Raw genomic sequence first — 21322 nt, forward strand, 5'->3', positions numbered from 1 at the left:
ATGATGTAATTCATCATGAGGTGTAGCCTACAGTCCAATCTTAGTCAACAGTACTCCAGCTCACCGCAAACGTCCATTTTGTCCCTTCTGCATCTTCCCCCTCGGAAACTGTTAGTTTCTTCATGCGGTTCCATAGGACCCCATTGTAGTACTCATCATTCCAGCTCCATCACGAATATGATCATTTTCATCTGCTGTATGAAAAATCACTAAAAATTTGTGTCATTAAATATTTTCCCCATTGTTTGCTTCAAAACAGAATTTACAATTTACACTCTAAAAAAGAACAAAGACGCACCACGAACGAATGCTCACAAACTGATGTACAAACAGGTATCGACGGAAAACACTAAATTATAAACTTTTCCGCCGATGGGCGAGTGTGAGGCTGTAGTGTAATTTAACCGCTCAGCTGGCAAGGATGGTAAACAGCGTGCATGTCGATACCGGGGCGTAAATGCTCTACGAATATAATTCTCTGTAGTGAGACAATAAATATGTATCGCGGACAGACTTGTGAGCAATATATGCAGATGTCAGCATTTTGGTGAGGACGTGTATTTGGGCTCAAAGAGGTCAGTGGGAGTAATCGGCTAATCGCTCGACATTTGGGTAGGAGCAATACCACCATTCGACGATGTTGACATGAATGGGTGAACAATGGCAGTACACAGTGTCAAGGCCGGCCGGTGTGGCCGAGTGGTTCTAGGCGCTTCACTCTGGAACCGCGCGACCGCTACGGTCGCAGGTTCGAATCCTGCCTCAGGCATGGATGTGTGTGATGTCCTTAAGTTAGTTAGGTTTAAGTAGTTCTAAGTTCTAGGGGACTGATGACCTCAGATGTTAAGTCCCATAGTGCTCAGAGCCATCTGAACCATCTGAACAGTGTAAAGGAGGAAGTGGTCGCCCTAGAGAGATGGCAGAACCAGAGAACTAAGCAATCGTCAGGCAGGCACCTAGAACGCTGGGTTCATCATAATCATCGATTCTACTTGCAACTGGTGCTTCAGTGACAACAGGGATCGTTAATGGGCAGCTCGCAAAGAGAGGCTGAGATCACCGCACCCCTTGCACCGACTACTGCTGATTTCTGCGGTGGTGTCCGGCACATTTGGCCTCTCACTGACTGGAGTAGAATTGTGTTCGGTGATAAGTCCCGCTTCGAACTGAGGCTCGATGACCAGCGACGACGTGTGTGGAGTCGCCCCGAACAGCGACGCGATATTAATCAAACTGTTGCCCGCAATACGGCTCGACAACCAGGAAAGGTGTTCTCAGATGCCATTTCATTCCATAGCAGGACTCCTTTGGTTGTCATCCGCGGCTTTCTTATAGCACATGGGTATGTCTTCGATATTCTACGCCCCGTTTTTATTGCCCTTCATGACAAACCACCCTGCTCCTACATTACAGAAATATTATGCCCGCCCGCACAGGGCTAGTGTTTCTACAGCTTGTCCAAGTGTTGCCCCTGACTTTGGCAACAAGGTTGCTGGCTCTCTCCGCCCCCCCCCCCCCCCTCACCTCAAAAACTGAGAGCGTTTGGAGCATTGTGGGCAGGGCCCTCCAACCAGATCGGAATTTTGATCGTCAAACACGCCAATTGGACTGAATTTCGCGATCGAGAAGTCTTTTCACCCTCAACGGCTAACTGTGTGGTGTGCAACGTTCAGTTACGGAATAATCGGTGCGATATTCCTTGATGGCACGGAAACTACCGAATGGTACGTGGAGGTTTCGGGAGATGACGTCGTGATTTCACTCCCATTATCCAAAGTGATCCTGATTTCGACAATCTTTGCTTCACACAACACGGAGTTCGACCCCATCGAAGCAGGAGAGTGTTTGATGTACTGGAGGAGCACAGTGGGGACCGTATTCTGGCTCTTGCTACCCAGAAGCCACTGGCATGGGCCTCGATTCGGCCTTCATATTCTCGGGATCTGAACACATGCGACTCCTTTTTGTACGGCTGTATTAAAGACCAGATATGCAGCACAAACCCCAAAACCATTACTGAGCTGAAAACAGCCATTCAGGAGGCCATCCACAGCGTCGATGTTACGACACTTTAGCGGGCACGCAGAGTTTTTGCTATTCTTCTACGCCACATCATCGCCAATGAAGGCTGGCATATCGAACTTGTCATAACCTATATCCGAATATCTGTAGTGACGTTTACATCTTGAATTAAGTGTGTGCACAACGTGGTTTGTAACTAATTTACGTTTTTTAGTATAATTCAATAGTTGTTCAAAAATGGCTCTGAGCAATATCGGACTTAACGTCTGAAGTCATCAGCCCCTAGAAATTAGAACTACTTAAACCTAACTAACCTAAGGACATCACACACATCCATGCCCGAGCCAGGATTCGAACCTGCGACCGTAGCAGTCGCGTGGTTCCGGACTGAAGCGCCTAGAACCGCTCGGCCACCGCGGCCGGCTCAGTAGTTGTCACCCTATATAATCAAGACTTCGTTAGACAATCAAGACTTCGGTATACAACTTTGGCTGAAGAGCAATTTCATCTGCTCCCATCTCACCCATATCACCTCTCCCCATCCCACCATCTCACTGAAAATTGAAATAACAGTATAGGAGAAAAAAAGTCTTTCTTTTCAAACTGCTGTGGACCATTACGTGCTGCAATCTTGACGTAATATTAAGTTTGAAGTAAGTGAGGTGTATATTCTTTTTCCTGCAGGCCATATTTCTTATTGTTATTACTTGTTGTGATTTGTCAAGCTGCCCAGATAGCTTGATAATGCCAAAGAGGACGAAACAAGTTATCTATAATAAATAAATGAAGTATTTATTTAGAAAGTAAATACGAGGGTCACTCCAAAAGAAGTGCACACTATTTTTATTTTAAATCCATCTTTTATTCTACATGTTTGAAAGTTTTACAGTGTGTAGATACATCCTTCAGGAACAATATTTTCATTTCTCCACATAATTTCCAGCCCCCTCACCTGCTTTACGCCATCTTGGAACCAGCGCCTGTATAGCTGCACGGTAAAATTCTGGACCAACTTGTTGGAGCCACTGTTTGGCAGCGTGCACAAGGGAGTCATCATCTTCAAACCTTGTTCCTCGAAGAGAGTCTTTCAGTTTCCCAAAGAGATGATAGTCACATGGAGCCAGGTCAGGACTGTAATGCGGGTGTTTCAGTGCTGTCCATCCGAGTTTCGTGAGCCACTGTCAGCATCCTGGGAACTCACCTGGTACAGACCTTTTTTAACGCCAACACTTTCAGTATTCTGTAAACACTTCCCTACCCTATCCCAACGTAGCGTGACAATTCGTTCACTGTGATGCGTCTGTCAGCAGTCACCAATTCGTTAACTCTCTGCACATTGTCTGGAGTGTGTGCAGTACGAGGCCTGCCGCTGCGAGGACAATCCTCAATATTACCGTGCCCGCTTTCATCACGTAACCTGCTTGCCCACCGACTAACTGTACTGTGATCGACAGCAGCATCTCCATACACCAACCTCTTGTGGATGTCTCCCACTGTCTCGTTTTCACAGTACAGGAATTCTATGACAGCACGTTGCTTCTGATGAACGTCAAGTGAAGTATCCATCTTGAAGAAATGCTGTGACGGCGCCACTCACGGGAACAGGTTGAACTAAGTTCGAAAAGAAGCGGGAAGGATGTATCTACACACTGTAAAACTTTCACACATGCAGAATGAAAACTGTATTATTACAAAAATAGTGTGTATTTCTTTTGGAGTGACCCTCGTATCTCTCTCATGACATTCACATGGGACGATGGTGGAGACAAGGAGGATAACTTTGTAATTTGGCACTCGAAACTCGGACATGTCCCGTTGACAAGCAACTAGAGAAAGCCCTGTCAGTGTACATGCGCGAGACGAGAGTGGAGAGAGAAAATGTTGGAAACCTGAAAGGGCCTTACACTTTATTTGCCTTAACGGCGATCGACATTTGGGCCGAGGGTGCCCCGTGGCGGGATACTTTTTTGTGGCCAAAACACGGGCCCAGTCACGTGTTGCGGCGCTGACGATATTATTTAATGTTTCGTGAAGGACGGCTCCGTAAAAAGAGCAAACGAGCTCGCGCGGTGGTGGAGAAAGGGGGGAGGAGGGCAGGGGGCCGAGTTTTCCGGTCCGGCGGCGCGTCGCGTCGCGTCAAGCCCCCGCCGGCCTCCACCTGCCGCACCTGGGCCGCCTCGCGCAGCTGCTCGCCTCTCCTGCCTAATATGTCAACACTCTCCCCACTCTCTCCAACTAGCTCACTGCTCGCTCCCACTCTCGGAGCTCAGATTCAGAGTGGACACTAGGGATGGCGGTAATCGCTGAAACAATAATTTTCTGGTTATACTGATTTTTAAGGTTTATAATTTATATAAAAAACAGCTACCAGCCACATGTATGGTTTAAAAAGGTTTATTATCTTCAGACCATGACCGGTTTCGGATTTATCTTTACAAATCCATCTTCAGATGGCAGATTACAAGCGTTCTTAGTTGGACCCAGTTTTGTTTATGTTATTCATTTGCTGCACTGGGAAAGAAAAGAAATATTTTTGTTGTCATATCGGTAATGGTATTTTTACGACAGATTTACTTCTTTTACAAGATCAAATTGCTCAGAGATGGCTTTTATAAACATTAGTGAACTTGCAGGTTAGTGTACTTACGAGCTGTGTAGTTCTGCCTGACGAAATATTCGTGCGTTTATGTTTTCGAACGCAAGCTTGATACACTTTTCAATATGCACTATGTGAGTGCTATTCCAGTCTATGGATGTCACTTTTAACCTCATCATCTTAATTACACACACAGCACACACGAATAACGTTTACAAAACGTGGCCCAGCTTCACATTACTAACGAAAACAATATTTGCAAAGAGCTTACAGTCATAATGATGTTAACTTACAGATGCTGTATAGTCGATATGGGTACAGTAAAATATCTCTTTGCTATTGTATGAAATTAATCTAAAACGGAATAAATAAAATTACATACAAATAAGATCACAAAGATTATATGTAGTACAGAGTTACTGTGTGTTACTAATTAGTTGTTACAATAGTAGGGGATAAATTCTAATATATGACATAATATACAATGCACATGTTTTCATTATGCAATTTTTCAATGACATATAAACAGTTTTTGGGGCCTGTATACTGAATGTGTTTGATGGGATATTGGGCTTAAGTTATTTTAAAAAAGTAAAAGTTTCTTCAAAGTTATTTAAGAAGGGGGTGTTAACTGACTCTGTCTGTTCATTCAAAATGAGATCAGGGAACCTGTTTTTATGTGTATGAATCTCAATCTCCTCTAGGAGATTCAATGTGAAACCTTTGTCTTTGAGGTGTAATATCTGCAGGTTGTTTTCTATATTCTCAACTGTATGATTGTTTTCTGCAAGATGGGTGGCAAAAGCAGATTTGCTTAGGTTTTTCAGACGTAGGGCATCAAGGTGTTCCTTGAATCTTGTTTCAAAAGCTCTACCTGTTTGGCCTATGTAGAATTTAGGACAGTTGTTACGCTTTAGTTTATAAATTCCAGATCTTTTATGGGGTATGCTATTGTGTGGGAGTGAGTGTATGATTCTTTGTTGGAGTTTGTTATTGGTAGAGAAACTAATTTTGACATTCTTCTTCTTGAATAAGTTGGAAATTTTATATGAAAGTGGGCCTATATATGGTAGGGCTACATATTTTACCGATTTTTTGTTTTTCATAGTTATTGTGGCTGTTGCTTGTTGCAAGGACTTATTGCTAGCAATTTTTACTTTAGTTTTTTGAGAGAGTGTGTCTATTATTGAAGCATCATAGCCATTATTTTGGGCAATTGATTTGATTATGCTGATTTCTTTGTGCCGTTCAGTGGGGGTGAGGGGGACTTTATGCATACGATGTAGCATTGACCGGAAATTAGCCATCTTATGTTGATTCGGGTGGCAGGATGTGTTACTGATGGTAACATCTGTGGTTGTTGGCTTTCGAAAGATACCAAAATGGTGTTTGTTATTTATGTTTGATATTTTGAGATCCAGAAAATTGATGCTATTATTTATTTCATGCTCCACTGTAAATTTGATGTTGTTGTGTAATTTGCTCAGATCTTCAGCTAAGGCATCAATTTCGCTGCTGTTACCATCAAAAAGTAATAGAGTGTCATCTACGAATCTCTTGTAGTAAATTATTTTACTGTTCATTTGGTTATTGGATGAGAAGAACTTTTGCTCAAGATGGTTAATGTAAATATTAGCTAATAATCCAGCAAGACTGCTACCCATTGCAAGGCCATCATTTTGTTTGTAGACTTTATTATTGAAGGTGAAGTAATTATTAGACAAGATGAGTGTGAGGATCTCTATTAACTCATATATTTCTAGTAGATTGATCTTTTTGTGTTTTAAAAGGTTACTTTTTATTACGTTAATTGTTTCCTCTATTGGGATGTTAGTGTATAGGTTTACAATATCTAGTGAGGCAAATCTAGCTGTTGGTGGTATGTGGATGTCTTTGATATGTTCTATAAGGTCCATTGTGTTTTTAACTGTCTAACTATGTTCGAACGTGTAGTAAGTGGTAAGGAGATCCTTCAATTTTCTGCTTATGTAGTATGCTGGGCTGTTTCTTGAGTTCACAGCAGGGCGTATGGGGGAATTTTCTTTGTGGATCTTAGGCTGTGACCGAAGTTTCGGTGCAGTTGGATTCATGGTAATGCAGTCCCGAATTTCATATTTATTTAAAAGGGATTCAAAACTGTTGAGTAATTTACGAAGTTTAGCTTGAAATTTTGCTGTGGGGTCTGATTCTAGTTCTGTGAAGTTATTGGACTGAAAAAATTCAAGAGTTTTTTCAATATATTCTGATTCATATAAAACAACAACTGAATTTCCTTTATCCGCCTTTACCATGAGAGCTTTGTTAGCAGTAAGTTTATCATTGATATCTTTAAGAATTTTTTGTTCATTATTAATTATATTATTTTTTGAAAGCATGTGTTTAGTGATGAGTTTGTTGGCTTTATATGCCAACGCATTTTTCTCATTAGACTTAAGTTTGGCAGTGTCACATGCCAGTTTTGTAGCTGCTATTAGGTCTTTTATGTTCTTATTAGTTAATCTTGGGGCAATATTATGCTTGAAGCCTTTATCTAAGAGGTTAAGTTCATTGTGATTGAAAGAAATATCTGTTGTGTTTACCACTCTGTTATAAAATATGTTCTTCTGCTGTTCACCAATGTTAAGTGGTTCCTTTAGTTTGAGTTGAATGAGGGATTTTAACTTCTTCTTGTGCCTAGAGGAGATTTGTTGTTGTTCTCTGCTAAGAGCATGATTAATATGGTGTGTTACATATATGAACTGTAGAGATGTGAGAATATTTCCTAATTGTAAATGCAGCTTGTACATAGATTTATTCAGCTTATCTTTCTTCTTATATTGTAATTTGATTTCTGTTTTTATCCAAATAGTTTCACATTTTACTTTAGCAAGCTTGGCAGCTTTTGTTTGACTATTGACCTTAACTTTAACGTAATTTGGGGTTACTTTTTCTAACAGACATCTTTTGTTGAATTTTATGTTGTTAATTGTTTTCATTACATCAATCTTACATTTTTTGAACGCATGTAACATTCTCATTACCTGGCTAGGTAAGCTTAACGCTATTTTGTCGAAAGTCGACATGTTAAGAAACGTGGCTGTTGTACTTAAGGTTTATAATTTATATATTTTTATTCAGCGCCAGTTTAATCTGACTTTCAAAACTACCCAAAACAATGGGTTTCTGAAATAACCAATTTTCGATTTTTACTGCTATTATGCTTATCTTAAAAGAAAGATTAAGGAAAGGCAAACCTACATTTCTAGGATTTGTAGACTTAGAGAAAGCTTTTGACAATGTTGACTGGAATACTCTCTTTCAAATTCTGAAGGTGGCAGGGGTAAAATACGGGGAGCGAAAAACTATTTACAATTTGTACAGAAAGTAGATGGCAGTTATAAGAGTCGAGGGACATGAAAGGGAAGCAGTGGTTGGGAAGGAAGTGAGACAGGGTTGTAGGCTCTCCCCAATGCTATTCAATCTGTTTAGTGAGCAAGCAGTAAAGGAAACAAAAGAAAAGTTCGGAGTAGGCATTAAAGTCCATGGTCCACGGAGAAGAAATAAAAACTTTGAGGTTCGCCGATGACATTGTAATTCTGTCAGAGACAGCAAAGGACTTGGAAGAACAGTTGAACGGAGGGTATAAGATGAACATCAACAAAAGCAAAACGAGGATAATGGAATGTAGTCGAATTAAGTCAGGTGATGCTGAGGGAATTAGATTATGAAATGAGACACTTCAAGTGGTAAAGGAGTTTTGCTATTTGGGGAGCAAAAAACTGATGATGGTGTAATGTTGATGCATTAAGTTGTTCTGAAAGCGGTGTTGACATTCAAGACAATAAAAGCGGGTTAAAAGCTGTGAGCTATCTGGGGAAGTTAACCTTGCATTACTGAGCAACTGTTTCACCAGGTATCCAGTCTAGCTTACCAAATTCCCAACCAGACTAACATTAATTATAATCTTTTAGTAGTCATCTTACGATAACCGGTGATATATATGTAAAAAGACAATTTAAGAAAAAAGAACTAAATCAGTTTATATTTGGACATTTATTTTAACATTGATCATTGATCCGTTTAAATTTCAGCGTATTAAACTTGATTCATAACTAAACTGGTGCCTTATTTAGGATTGTGAAAATGTGAGTTTGTAATCTTACGGAACACATCAAATATGGAGCCAAGATTGGGAGACTGTATACAACACTGCATTCAGAAAATAACACATGAAGAACGTTGAAACATATGCAAGAGGAAATTAAACACAACCAAACGATTCAATTTTCACCAAAAGAAGTTACGTTTTCAGCGCAATCCTGTCCGTCATGAAATTACCACACACTGGTATACTAAATTCATACTAACTCTCTGTGAAATCTTCCCAAAAAGAATAGCTGAGGGCTACTTTGATGATTACACTACATGCTTCACGTGGTCAACTTGGTTTACACAAAGAGTGTAACTCCACAATAATTTTGATAATTGAAATAAATTACAAAAGAGAAACCTCGAACTGGTTACTATCGTCTTACTATTAACCTGATGGGTCAAACAATTGTATAAGCACATGGTACTGGTCTCACAAAGTACACCCCACGTGGGTTGAACACAAAGGAGAGTTGCTATATTGAAAAATATTGTCAAGACGAGACGTTATAATCTCACGCACATTCGCATTTGAGATTGATGATCTTAGAGTTACTGATCATCCACACGTCGTTCCACTTTACTCACAAAGTTGTGACAAAGCAACTACTGGAAGATATTCTGAACTTCACACTCGAATTACACTGCGTTGCAACTTAAGATAAAATTAGATATTTTAGATCTAAACCTGAAATAAAGGTGATTAAATTTTCAGGTCGGCTGAACTTAAGAAATCCGTTGTCCTACGGACTTAGCATACATGCGCTTAGCCGGAGATCTTATCACTTCAGACGCTCACCGCGGACAGACTGACCTGGGCTCCTGCCGAGCGTGCTTAACAGATACAAATGGAAGTGACCAGAGAGGCAGCTTCCTATACCAACATGACAAGGGATGGACAGGACCATACTAAGAATAGAAACCTCTCTGCTTTTAGAAAGCGTAGCTACCTGTTCCGACGTTGTTCTTACTGTTCTCTAGCAGACAGGCTGTTTGTGGCACAACTTGAGTAGAAGAGGGGATCGGTTGGTAGGGCATATTCTGAGGCATCATGGAATCACCAATTTAGTATTGGAGGGCAGCGTGGAGGGTAAAAATCGTAGAGGGAGCCCATGAGATGAATTCACTAAGCAGATTCAGAAGGATGTAGGTTGCAGTAGGAACTGGGAGATGAAGAAACTTGCGCAGGATAGAGTAGCATCGAGAGCTGCATCAAACCAGTCTCAGGACTGAAGACCACAACAACAACAACCACAACATTGATATTATTTCCTGTAATAAACGTATGAATGGAAAGAGGCTGAAAAATTTTAACTCCCTCAGTTTCAGGATACATAGAACCAAATAATAAATTTGTGTAGGCAAAAAAAAAAAGAATGTCGGTTCACTATTTGCTACTTTTCTCGATAGTGGAAATTAGTTGACTGCTACAAAAAGTCATCAGTATCCTTTTACTGACTGTGACGTTCTGAAACTCTATTAAAATCATGTTGTTGTCGAAGTTGATACTACTATTGGGGTATTACGGAAAGTCAATGACTGAAGGCGAGAACTTATGTTAAGGAACTCTACTTTACACGTTAATGTGTCCGTCTCCAAGGTAATTTTTCTTTTCGTCAATATTCTGACTGGTCTGATGCAGCTAGCCAAGGATTCCTCTCCTGTGCCAACCTCTTCATCTCAGAGTAGCTCTTGCAACCTGCGTCCTCAATTATTTGCCGGATGTATTTCAATCATTCTCTTCCTCTACAGTTTTTACCCTAGTTTTAGTAGCACGGACGTTAGTTCCTGATGCCTTAACAGACATTGTGTCCGTTCTTCTTGCCTGTGTTTTCCAAATATTTTTCCTCTCCGATTCTGTGCAGAACCTCCTCATTCCTTACCTTATCACTCCATTTAATTTTGAACATTCGTCTTTAGCACCACATCTCAAATGCTTCGAATATCTTCTGTTCCGGTTTCCCCCCAGTCGCTGTTTCACTACCATAAAATTCCGTGCTCCAAACGTACATTGTCAGAAATTTCATCCTCAGATTAAAGTCTATGTTTGATACTAGTAGACTTCTCTTGACCAGGAATGCCCTTTATGCCAGTGCTAGTCAGTTTTTTTGTCTTCCTTGCTCCGCCTAGGTAGCACAATTCCTTAACTTCATTTACTTCGTTGTCGCCATTCCTGACGTGAAGTTTCTAGCTGTTCTCGTTTCTGCTGCATCTCATTTCTTTCGTCTTTCCCCGATTTGCTCTCAGTGCATATTCTGTACTCATTAGACTGTTCATTCCATTCAGCAGATGCTGTAATTCTTCTTCACTTTCACTGAGAATAGCAATATCATCTACGAATCTAATCATTAATGTCGTTTCACCTTGAATTTTAGTTCCACTCTTGAACCTTTCGTTTCCGTCATTGCTTCGTCGATATAAAGATTGAAAAGTAGGGGCGAAAGACTACATCCTTGTCTCACACCATTTTTAATCCGGCCACTTTGTTGTTTATCTTCCACTATTATCGTTCCCTCTTGGCTCCGCTACATATTGCATGTTATCCACCTTTCCCTATAGCTTAACGCTATTTTCCTCAGAATATGGAACATCTTGCACCTTTTGACACTGTCGAACGTTTTTTCCAGATCGATAAATAGTATGAACATCTCTTGATATTTCTTTATTCTTGCTTCCATTGCCATCCTCAACGACAGAATCGTCTAAAGCCAAACTGATCGTCGCCTAAAACATCTCCAACTTTCTTTTCCTTTTTCCTGTGTATTATTCTTGTCAGCAACTTGGATACATTAGCTTTAAGCTGATTGTGCAATAGTTCTCGCACTTGTCGGCTCTTGCAGTCTTCGGAATTGTGTGGATGACGTTCTTCAGATAGTCTGATGGCATATTGACAGTCTTATACAATCTGCATAACAATATGAATAGCAGGGAGATGTATTACGTAGGCACAGGCAGCAGTTCTGCTAACTTCTGTTTTTATTGTAAACTATGAATGAGTTGCTACGTCTCAGATTTTCTTCTCATATGTTTTCTGCAAGTTTGTTGTGGCTGCATCATTTCTTAAACTTTAAAAGCAAATAAAGCATTGTACTCCACAGATACAGCACTTCACAAGATACTCTCATACTACAAATGGTGCGATTCTCTAATACAAACGATGTCTATCGACGACAGTGAGAGACTGTCGTGTAGACCGCAAGGGGTAAGTCTTGCACACTGCATACACACGCGTCCTCCCCCAATAGGCCACACCACGTGGTAACAGGTACATTATGTTTCATCAGTGCTATACCAGTTCTAATGCCATGCTTTTGCTGCTCGATTTCGTCACAATTGTTACTAAAATAGCGCTGATTGCTTTTCCCCTTTTGCATACTAACGCAATATTTCGAAGCAAAGCAAATTTTACGAATAACATTTATTCGTTTTCAAGAAAAGCTTTATTTAAAAACCAAAAATGTTAGCATCCCTGTTATCGTTAATTGATATTTCGGTTTTTCACTTAGTTATCAGTAAAAAATGAAAACATCTGACCAAATAAATACCGAAAAATACCGCGTAATCACGAGAAAAATATAGGTATCGGCTTTAACAGGTCGGTTTTTCCCATCCCTTGTGGACACCCCACACAAACAAACGTTGATCTTCTTGTAAGTTTTTCAAATGGTTCAAATGGTTCTGAGCACTATGGGAGTTAACTTCTAAGGTCATCAGTCCCCTAGAACTACTTAAACCTAACTAACCTAAGGACATCACACACATCCATGCCCGAGGCCGGATTGGAACCTGCGACCGTAGCGGTCTCGCGGTTCCAGTCTTTAGGGCCTAGAACCGCTCGGCCACCCCAGCCGGCCTGTAAGTTTTTAAATGATTCCGTTCTGCCTACAACTGCTGAATTTTGTAACGTGTTCCCAAATGAAAAGGAGACTGCAGTTCTATGTACATAAATATTAGTAACAGTATTATAATTACAGTTAATGTGGAGCTATACAAGTTTACATAATTGCCAGTTGGCTTTGATACTTCGATCCCAGTCTACAGGAAGGGAGTGGATGGCTTCAAAGTAGAAACTCCTGTGTTGCTGGTGGATCCAGTTTTCTACGGTGTCCTACACCTCCTTGTCACAGTTGAACGTCTGACCTTCCAGAGATTGTTTTAAAGGGCGAAGATAAACGACTGAAAGATGGGGAGATATCGGGGCTGTAAGGACCTACCATCGAAAGTTTTGAAGGAGCTCGAGGGTATTTTGACCACAAGTAGTCTGGTGTTGTCCTCGACAAGAACTATCCCATTCGATGGCTTACCCCCTGCACTTGTTTTTGATGGCCTGCTTGAGCCTGAGTAACGTGTTGCAATATTGCTCGGCGTTAACTACTGCACCTCGTGGAATCCAGTCGGCGAGTAGACATCCTTCTTTGTCGAAAAAGAAACTACCACTATTCCTGCCTTCGCGACAGAAAGGGCTTTCTTCGAGTGAGAGCAGCCGGTGTGACATCACTCCCTGCTCATCCGTTTGAAGGCAGGGTCGAAGTGGTGACACCAATTTTCGCTACTTATGCAACTTGGAATGCCAGAATCTGACAAATGGAAACCGTTCCTTGCTCCGTGTATCCCAACAGATGCGTCAGGCAAACGCTCATTCTCGCCGTCTTTTGATTCTTGAAAGGTGCTTGGCCACCCACAGGCCATAACGAAGCTTCTCATGGATTATGTGATGCACAATTAATTCACTTATCGACAGTTCAACAGCAGTGTCACGAGTGGCGATCAGACAGTTCGTCCGTATGAGCTCCTCCACAGACGAAATCGTGGCAGTGGTGGCGATATTGGGCGCCTGCCCAGGGCGTGCCATGTCCCTAATGTTCACACGTCCCGCCTCACAGACTAACTCTACCGGCATACTGTGCAGCGTTGGCTAACTGCTCTTTGTGCTGTTCGGGAGGAATCCATCATCCAATGAACTGCAGAAGCAACTTTCCAGAAATGAGGAAATTGCTGCGAAACCGTTAACTCTGCTTGTGCAACTGGGAGAACCATCATACCATATTTCGTCAAAAACGTTCACCCACTGGGAGTACACACAACGCGACTACAGCGAAGGTCTACTTTTCAATTGGGCATACCTTATAGCTTGTGCAGTATTGCGCAGCATCGGCACTGGGATAGTTGCAAGTACCATTCGTTGGGGTGTTTGATTTCACTTACTTACCAGCTCCAGGCAGTCCTTGGCAGGCATTTAGTACCTACTGGCCGCCATGTCATGCTCTACTAAAGGCCTCATTCGGATTCAGCGTAGAGGGACTTGATATCAGCACACTGCTCTCCTGGCCATTGTCAGTTTTTCAGACGTTGGAGCCGCTACTTTTCAATCAAGTAGTTCTTCAATTGGCGTCACAAGGCAGAATGCAACCTGGTCGTCCACCCACCAATGAAAAATCACTGCCGCTAAAGGAACCCAGGTGCTTCACATAGCGGTCCGATGCACGCACCACGTAGCTACAGAGGTGAACTTTGATTACATTGATCCTTTTTCATCAGAACAGACCTGTCCAGGAAGCAGCAAAGCAAGCACGAGCGCTCACACTCGCTTGCCGCTTGGATAGTAAAAGAGCTCACGGTGAAATGCGGCGGCCAGATAATATTATGTAGACCAGAAGCAGTGCAAACTGTGCGTTCTGTTAAGATCAATGACCACGTGTGTAGTTCACAGTAGCACGTACGTACTTACGACGCAGTGCTTAAAGTTGAGTAAGTCATTTTAAATCATTGAAATGCGACATCATGGCCCGGTTAGGAACTTCGAAGCTAAGGTAGCACACGCCAACATCAATTTACAATGCAGTGGAGGATGCCTAAGGGCAACCGCCATGCCGCAGTGGATACACCGGTTCCCGTCAGATCACCGAAGTTAAGCGCCATCGGGCGTGGCCGTCACTTGGATGGGTGACCATTTGAGCCGCCATGCGCTGTTGCCATTTTTCGTGGTGCACTCAGCCTCGTGATGCCAACTGAGGAGCTACTCGACCGAATAGTAGCGGCTCCGGTCAAAGAAAACCACCATAACGACCAGGAGAGCGGTGTGCTGACCACACGCCCGTCCTATCCGCATCCTCAGCTGAGGCCCGATGGGCCACTTATGGCCTGAGGACGGAGTGAGTGTGCAGGATGCCTACATATAGTTAGAACTCATAGTCAAACAATGTTGCAGGCAATTTTGTGATAAGTTTCGTAATAAGGTAAGTCTTCTATTTCTAAAATTTTTCAATATAAATTTCCGCGACTTTACATATTTGTATTTACTATTATGGCTGCCAAGAAGGGAAAGAAAACCAAAGTGTACGTCGTGTGCACACTGGAGTGGAGTCATTCCAGACGTGGAAATGGTCCTTCCGGACGCCATGAAGAACACAGGGTGCTGCCAACTGCAGATTGGCATGATGTGTGTAACTTTGGATCAGAAGAGATTCTCTCTGGTTTCGAGAAGTCGTAAAGGATGCCAGTCTTGCTTGCAAGATGAAAGCAGAGCTGACCATTTACATTTTACAGGATAGTCGACCGGACCGATTTCGGTCCTCTGGTACAGAGCCGAGTGGAGGGGCTGAATCAGAGGCTCAGACGGTTCTGCGACCGTGTAGACTGCAGATTCATCGACTTGCGCCAAAGGGTGCTTGGGCTTCGGGTTCCGCTGAATGGGTCAGGTGTCCACTATACGCAGGAGGTGGCTACACCGTTAGCAGGGGCTGTGTGGCGTGAACTGGCCGGTTTTTTAGGCTAGAGGGAATCGGAAAAACAAAAGAAGGGCTTCAGTCACAAAGGGTGCAGGTTGAACACAGGAAGAACGGAGATACAGGAACCATTGGTGTAACAGTGGTAAATTGTCGTAGTTGTTTTGGGAAAGTGCCTGAGCTCCAAGCGATAATAGAAAGCACTGATGCTCAAATCGTTTTAGGCACTGAAAGCTGGCTAAAGCCGGATATGAGCTGAGCCGAAAATTTTGCGAAGAACCTAACGGTGTTCACAGAGCGGGGTGGCGCAGTGGTTAGACACTAGACTCGCATTCGGGAGGACGACGGTTCAATCCCGTGTCCGGCCATCCTGATTTAGGTTTTCCGTGATTTCCCTAAATCACTGCAGGCAAATGCCGGGATGGTTCCTCTGAAAGGGCACGGCCGACTTCGTTCCCTAATCCGATGAGACCGATGACCACGCTGTCTGGTCTCCTTCCCCAAACCAACCAACCAACCAAGCTAACGGTGTTCCGAAAGGATAGGTTAAACACGATTGGCGGTGGCGTGTTTGTTGCTGTTAAAAGTAGTCTAACTTGTCGCAAAATTGAAGTAGATACTTCCTGTGAGTTTGTATAGGCAGAGGTCATTGTTGGCAACCAGAATAAAATAATAATTGGATCCTTCTACCGATCTCCCAATTCAGATGATACAGTTGCTGAAAGGTTCAAAGAAAGCTTGAGTCTGATTTCAAGCACGTACTCGACTCATACGATTATAGTTGGTGGTGACTTTAATTTATCCTCGATATGTTGGCGAAAACATGTTTAATTCCGGAATTATGCATATAATATCATTCGAAATTGTGCGAAACGCATTCTCTGAAAATTATTTCGAGCAGTTAGTTCATGAGCCCACGAGAATAGTACACGGTTGTGAAAACACTCTTGACCTCTTAGCAACAAATAATCCTCAGTTAATAATGAGCATCAAAACCGATACAGGGATTAGTGAACACAGGACTGTCGTGGTGAGATGGAGTATTGTAATCCCCAAATCCTCCAAAAATAAACGAAAAATATACCTATTCAAAAAGCACATAAAAATTCGCCTGATCCCTACCTGAGAGACAATCTCCACTCATTCCAAATTAATAATATAAGTGTAGATCAGACGTAGCTTGAAATCAAAGAAATAGTATCGGCAGCAATTGAGAGATTTATATCAAATAAATTAACAAACGACGGAGCTGATCCTCCTTGGTACACAAAACGGGTTAGAACACTGTTGCAGAAACAACGAAACAAACATGCCAAATTTAAACAGAAGCCAAATCCCCAAGATTGCCGATCTTTTACAGAAGCTCTAAATTTAGCGCAGAATTCAATGTGAGATGCTTATAGCAGTTTCCACAACAAACTTTGTCTCGAAACCTAGCAGAAAATCCAAAGAGATTCTGGTCGTATGTGAAGTATGTTAGGGACAAGAAACAATCAATGCCTTCTCTTCGCGACTGCTATGGAGATACTATCGAAGACAGTGCTGCCAAAGCCGAGTTACTAAATACAGCTTTCCGAAATGCATTTACAAAAGAAAACGAAGTAAATATTCCAGAATTCGAATCAGGAACAGCTGCCAATATGAGTAACGTAGAAGTAAATATACTCGAAGTAGTGAAGCAACTTAAATCACTTAATAAAAGCAAGTCTTCTGTTCCAGACTGTATACCAATTAGGTTCCTTTCGGAGTATGCTGATGCATTAGCTCCATACTTAACAATTATATACAGCAGTTCGTTCGACTAAAGATCCGTACCCAAACACTAGAGAGCTGCACAGGTCACACCAATATTCAAGAAAGGTAGTAGGAGTAATCCACTTAATCACAGACCCATATTGTTAACGTCGATATGCAGCAGGATCTTGGAACATATATTGTTTCGAACATTATGGATTACCTCGAAGAAAACTATTGACACTCAGTCAGCTTGGGTTTAGAAAACATCGTTATTGTGAAACACAACTATCTCTTTATTCACATTAAGTTCTGAGTGCTATTGATAAGGGGTTTCAGATCGATTCCGTATTCCTGGATTTCCGGACGGCTTTTGACACTGTACCAAACAAGCGGCTTGTAGTGAAATCACGCAATTTATGGAATATCGTCTCAGTTATCTGACTGGATTTGTGATTTCCTGTCAAAGAAGTCACAGTTCGTAGTTGTTGTTGTGTGGTCTTCAGTCCTGAGACTGGTTTGATGCAGCTCTCCATGCTACTCTATCCTGTACAAGCTTCTTCATCTCCCAGTACCTACTGCAACCTACATCCTTCTGAATCTGCTTAGTGTATTCATCTCTTGGTCTCCCCCTACGATTTTTACCCTCCACGCTGCCCTCCAATACTAAATTGGTGATCCCTTGATGCCTCAGAACATGTCCTAACAACCGATCCCTTCTTCTGGTCAAGTTGTGCCACAAACTTCTCTTCTCCCCAATCCTATTCAATACCTCCTCATTAGTTATGTGATCTACCCATCTAATCTTCAGCATTCTTCTGTAGCACTACATTTCGAAAGCTTCTATTCTCTTCTTGTCTAAACTATTTATCGTCCATGTTTCACTTCCATACATGGCTACACTCCATACAAATACTTTCAGAAACGACTTCCTGACACTTAAATTAATACTCGATGTTAACAAATTTCTCTTCTTCACAAACGCTTTCCTTGCCATTGCCAGTCTACATTTTATATCCTCTCTACTTCGAGCATCATCAGTTAATTTGCTCCCCAAATAGCAAAATTCCCTTACTATTTTAAGTGTCTCATTTCCTAATCTAATACCCTCAACATCACCCGACTTAATTCGACTACATTCCATTATCCTCGTTTTGCTTTTCTTGATGTTCATCTTATATCCTCCCTTCAAGACACCATCCATTCCGTTCAACTGCTCTTCCAAGTCCTTTGCTGTCTCTGACAGAATTACAATGTCATCGGCGAACCTCAAAGTTTTTATTTCTTCTCCATGGATTTTAATACCTACTCCAAATTTTTCTTTTGTTTCCTATACTGCTTGCTCAATATACAGATTGAATAACATCGGGGAGAGGCTACAACCCTGTCTTACTCCCTTCTCAACCACTGCTTCCCTTTCATGTCCCTTGACTCTTATAACTGCCATCTGGTTTCTGTACAAATTGTAAATAGCCTTTCGCTCGCTGTATTTTACCCCTGCCACCTTTAGAATTTGAAAGAGAGTATTCCAGTCAACATTGTCAAAAGCTTTCTCTAAGTCTACAAATGCTAGAAACGTAGATTTGCCTTTCCTTAATCTTTCTTCTAAGATAAGTCGTAAAGTCAGTATTGCCTCACGTGTTCCAGTATTTCTACGGAATCCAAACTGATCTTCCCCGAGGTCGGCTTCTACTAGTTTTTCCATTCGTCTGTAAAGAATTCGTGTTAGTCTTTTGCAGCTGTGGCTTATTAAACTGATTGTTCGGTAATTTTCACATCTGTCAGCACCTGCTTTCTTTGGGACTGGAATTATTATATTCTTCTTGAAGTCTGAGGGTATTTCGCCTGTTTCATACATCTTACTCACCATATGGTAGAGTTTTGTCAGGACTGGCTCTCCCAAGGCTGTCAGTAGTTCTAATGGAATCTTGTCTACTCCCGGGGCCTTGTTTCGACTTAGGTCTTTCAGTGCTCTGTCAAACTCTTCACGCAGTATCACATCTCCCCTTTCTTCTTCATCTACCTCCTCTTCCATTTCCATAATACTGTCCTCAAGAACATCGCCCCTATATAGAACCTCTATATACTCCTTCCATCTTTCTGCTTTCCCTTCTTTTCTTAGAACTGAGTTTCCGTCTGAGCTCTTGATATTCATACAAGTGGTTCTCTTTTCTCCAAAGATCTCTTTAATTTACCTGTAGGCAGTATCTATCTTACCCCTCGTGAGATAAGCCTCTACATCCTTACATTTGTCCTCTAGCCACCCCTGCTTGGTCATTTTGCACTTCCTGTCGATCTCATTTTTGAGACGTTTGTATTCCTTTTTGCCTGCTTCACTCCTGCATTTTTGTATTTTCTCCTTTCATCAATTAAATTCAGTATCTATTCCGTTACCCAAGGATTTCTACTAGCCCTCTTCTTTTTACCTACTTGATCCTCTGCTGCCTCCACTATTTCATTCTTCAAAGCTACCCATTCTTCTTCTACTGTATTTCTTTCCCCCCTTTTCTGTCAATTGTTCCTTTATGCTCTACCTGAAACTCTGTACAACCTCTGGTTCTTTCAGTTTGTCCAGGTCCCATCTCCTTAAATTCCCACCTTTTTGCAGTTTCTTCGGTTTTAATCTACAGTTCATAACCAATAGATTGTGGTCAGAGTCCACATCTGCCCCCTGGAAATGTCTTACAATTTAAAATCTGCTACCTAAATCTCTGTCTTACCATTATATAATCTATCTGAAACCTTCTAGTATCTCCAGAGTTCTTCCATGTACACAACCTTCTATCGTGATTCTTGAACCAAGTGTTAGCTATGATTAAGTTATGCTCAACACAAAATTCTACCAGGCGGCTTCCTCTTTCATTTCTTCCCCCCAATCCATATTCACGTACTACGTTTCTTTCTCTCCCTTTTCCTACTACCGAATTCCAGTCACCCATGACTATTAAATTTTCGTCTCCCTTCACTATCTGAATAATTTCTTTTATTTCATCATACATTTCATCTATTTCTTCATCATCTGCAGAGCTAGTTGGCATATAAACTTGTACTACTGTAGTAGGCGTGGGCTTCGTGTCTATCTTGGCCACAATAATGCGTTCACTATGCTGTTTGTAGTAGCTTACCCTCATTCCTATTGTTTTATTCATTATTAAACCTGCTCCTGCATTACCCCTATTTGATTTTGTATTTATAACCCTGTGTTCACCTGACCAAAAGTCTTGTTCCTCCTGCCACCGAACTTTACTAATTCCCACTATATCCAACTTTAACCTATCCGTTTCCCTTTTAAAATTTTCTAACCTACCTGCTCGATTAAGGAATCTGACATTCCACGCTCCGATCCGTAGAACGCCAGTTTTATTTCTCCTGATAACGACATCCTCTTGAGTAGTCCCCGCCCGGAGATCCGAATGGGGGACTATTTTACCTCCGGGATATTTTACCCAAGAGGACGCCATCATCATTTATCCATACAGTAAAGCGGCATGCCCTCGGGAAAATTTACGGCCGTAGTTTCCCCTTGCTTTCAGCCGTTCGCAGTACCAGCACAGCAAGGCCGTTTTGGTGAATGTTGCAAGGCCAGATCAGTCAATCATCCAGACTGTTGCCCCTGCAACTACTGAAGAGGCTGCTGCCCCTCTTCAGGAACCACACGTTTGTCTGGCCTCTCAACAGATACCCCTCCGTTGTGGTTGCACCTACGGTACGGCTATTTGTATCGATGAGGCACGCAAGCGTGTTAGTTATGCTCTGTGCAAAATTCTACGAGGCGGCTTCCTCTTTCATTGCTTAGCCCCAATCCATGTTCACCTACTACGTTTCCTTCTATTCCTTTTCCTACTGTCGAATTCCAGTCACCCATGCAAGCCTCCCCACCAACGGCAAGGTCCATGGTTCCAAACACTTATCCATTACTAATTATCTCATACGCAACTGGCTCGTAAGGGGCTGCACCGCAAGCTCGGAATCTGGGCCATATTTTTGCACGGATCACTAATTTTTTTTTCTCCTGCCTAAATGTTTATTGTGTATTACTACTGCTCACTTGGGAGTATAACAACACACCTTATCACTGTGTTAGCTGAAGCAATAACGAAGGAACAGAAGTGGGCTC

The sequence above is a fragment of the Schistocerca cancellata genome, chromosome 1 (genome assembly GCF_023864275.1).
Source record: "Schistocerca cancellata isolate TAMUIC-IGC-003103 chromosome 1, iqSchCanc2.1, whole genome shotgun sequence".
NCBI classification, from domain to species: domain Eukaryota; kingdom Metazoa; phylum Arthropoda; class Insecta; order Orthoptera; family Acrididae; genus Schistocerca; species Schistocerca cancellata.